This window comes from Coturnix japonica, unplaced genomic scaffold (genome assembly GCF_054131305.1).
Source record: "Coturnix japonica strain WE unplaced genomic scaffold, WE-NBRP24 Scf061, whole genome shotgun sequence".
NCBI classification, from domain to species: Eukaryota; Metazoa; Chordata; class Aves; order Galliformes; family Phasianidae; genus Coturnix; species Coturnix japonica.
The window spans coordinates 997,501-1,000,000 of record NW_028188964.1 but is presented as its reverse complement, the minus strand read 5'-3'; the positions used below and the strand labels follow the sequence as shown (position 1 = coordinate 1,000,000).

The 2,500-nt window shown below is 73.3% G+C and overlaps 1 long non-coding RNA gene across 1 annotated transcript in view; it reads left to right on the top strand.

Moving 5' to 3' along the window:
* Window positions 1-2,362: 2,362 nt before the first annotated feature.
* The window catches only part of LOC146751898 (uncharacterized), an 801-nt gene continuing 663 nt past the window's right edge, over window positions 2,363-2,500 (top strand). The window contains exon 1 of the long non-coding RNA XR_014941161.1: window positions 2,363-2,500. This exon is cut by the window's right edge and continues 25 nt beyond it. This is a non-coding gene — a long non-coding RNA (uncharacterized LOC146751898).

Below are 2,500 nucleotides of genomic sequence, written 5' to 3'. Positions count from 1 at the left end.
ACGGCCCGCTCGGAGCCGGGTAGACCGTGCCGACCTAGTCGAGCCGCATAGGCAGCGACCCCTAGCCGCCGCCGCCGAGCACCACGGCCCGCTCGGAGCCGGGTAGACCGTGCCGACGTAGTCGAGACGCATGGGCAGCGACGCCTAGCCGCCGACGCCGAGCACCACGGCCCGCTCGGAGCCGGGTAGACCGTGCCGACCTAGCCGAGCCGCATGGGCAGCGACGCCTAGCCGCCGCCGCCGAGCACCACGGCCCGCTCGGAGCCGGGTAGACCGTGCCGACCTAGCCGAGCCGCACAGGCAGCGACCCCTAGCCGCCGCCGCCGAGCACCACGGCCCGCTCGGAGCCGGGTAGACCGTGCCGACCTAGTCGAGCCGCATGGGCAGCGACGCCTAGCCGCCGACGCCGAGCACCACGGCCCGCTCGGAGCCGGGTAGACCGTGCCGACCTAGCCGAGCCGCATGGGCAGCGACGCCTAGCCGCCGCCGCCGAGCACCACGGCCCGCTCGGAGCCGGGTAGACCGTGCCGACCTAGCCGAGCCGCATGGGCAGCGACGCCTAGCCGCCGACGCCGTGCCCCCCCCCCCCCCTCTTCCGCCCCCCCCCGCCCCCCTCTTCCGCCCTCCCCCGCCCCCCTCTTCCCCCCCCCCCCCCTCCTCCCCCCCCTCCACCCCCCCCCCCCCGGAGACGCTCGGAGCCGGGTACACAGTGCCGGCGCAGCGGAGCAGCCACAAGAGCGGCACTTGGCCACTTCCGCGGAACGTCCGAGCCGAGCTGAGTCCGCCTGGAGAGGCTGGACCGTGCCGCCGCGGCTCAGATCGCCCGACTCCGCCGAGGAGCGTCCGAGCCGAGCGGAACCCGCCGGGAGCGGTTGGACCGTGCCGGCGCACTCGAGCCGCCGCGGCTCAGATCGCCGGACGCCGCCGAGGAACGTCCGAGCCGAGCGGAGCCCGCCGGGAGAGGCTGGACCGTGCCGGCGCACCCGAGCCTCCGCGGCTGAGACCCCCCGGACGCCGCCGCGGAACGTCCGAGCCGAGCCGAGCCCGCCGAGAGCGGTTGGACCGTGCCGGCGCACTCGAGCCGCCGCGGCTCAGATCGCCCGACTCCGCCCAGGAGCGTCCGAGCCGAGCGGAACCCGCCGGGAGCGGTTGGACCGTGCCGGCGCACTCGAGCCGCCGCGGCTCAGATCGCCGGACGCCGACGAGGAAAGTCCGTGCCGAGCGGAGCCCGCAGGGAGGGGCTGTGCAGTGCCGGCGCACTCTTCCGCCGCGGCTGAGACCCCCCGGACACCACCGAGGAACGTCCGAACCGAACGGAGCCCGCCGGGAGAGGCTGGACCGTGCCGGCGCACACGAGCCTCCGCGCTGGCCAGCGGTCGCTGCACGTCCGGCTCGAGTTGGTCGGCACGGTCTACCCGGCTCCGAGCGGACCGAAGCTCATGCGGCGGCGGCCAGGGGTCGCTGAGCGGCGGCCGGCTCACGTCGGCACGGTCTACCCTGCTCCGCCGCGGACGCTAGAGGTCGCTGACGGACGGGCTGGCAGACGTGCAGCGACACCTAGCGACCGCCGCCGAGCCCTCGCGCACGCACGGAGCAGGGTAGACCGTGCCGACCTAGTCGAGCCGCATAGGCAGCGACCTCTAGCAGCCGCCGCCGAGCACCACGGCCCGCTCGGAGCCGGGTAGACCGTGCCGACCTAGTCGAGCCGCATAGGCAGCGACCTCTAGCAGCCGCCGCCGAGCACCACGGCCCGCTCGGAGCCGGGTAGACCGTGCCGACCTAGTCGAGCCGCATAGGCAGCGACCTCTAGCAGCCGCCGCCGAGCACCACGGCCCGCTCGGAGCCGGGTAGACCGTGCCGACCTAGTCGAGCCGCATAGGCAGCGACCGCTAGCAGCCGCCGCCGAGCACCACGGCCCGCTCGGAGCCGGGTAGACCGTGCCGGAGCACCGGAGGCGCCACGGAGCCGCCACTCGGCCGCAGCCGCGGAACGACCAGGGTGCACGTATGAGCCGGCCGCTGTTCGCCGGGTCGGGGCGCACCCGGGCTTCTCGGTTCGGCCTTGCTTGAAGCTGGCCGTCCCGCCACCGCCACCGCGGTTTTGCCCTTTTGTCTGCGTGTTTGTTTGTTCGTCCGTTCGTTCGTACTTTGGTCCGTTCGATTGTTTGTCCGTGCCCCCACGCGCCCTCTCGGTTTTATTATTTTCCGTTTGTTTGTTTGTTTGTTTGTTTGTTTGTTTTTCTCGTGGGTTCTTCTTTGCTTTCCCCTTTTTTAGATTTTGGAAAAGCCGCCCCGCCCCCCCCCGCCTCCCCGGCTCTGCAGGAAGAGCGTGGGCGCGTGCGCGGGCCCCGCCCACCAAGGTCCGTTCGGGCCGGATATCCGGACTGCGGGCAGGCCGCGTGGCGAGGGATGGCGAAAGAGCGGCGGGAAGACGGCAGCGGCGAGAGGTGGGCCGGCGGGAGGCGGCCGCGTCCCCCGCGGGGTTCGCGCCTAGCCTCTCT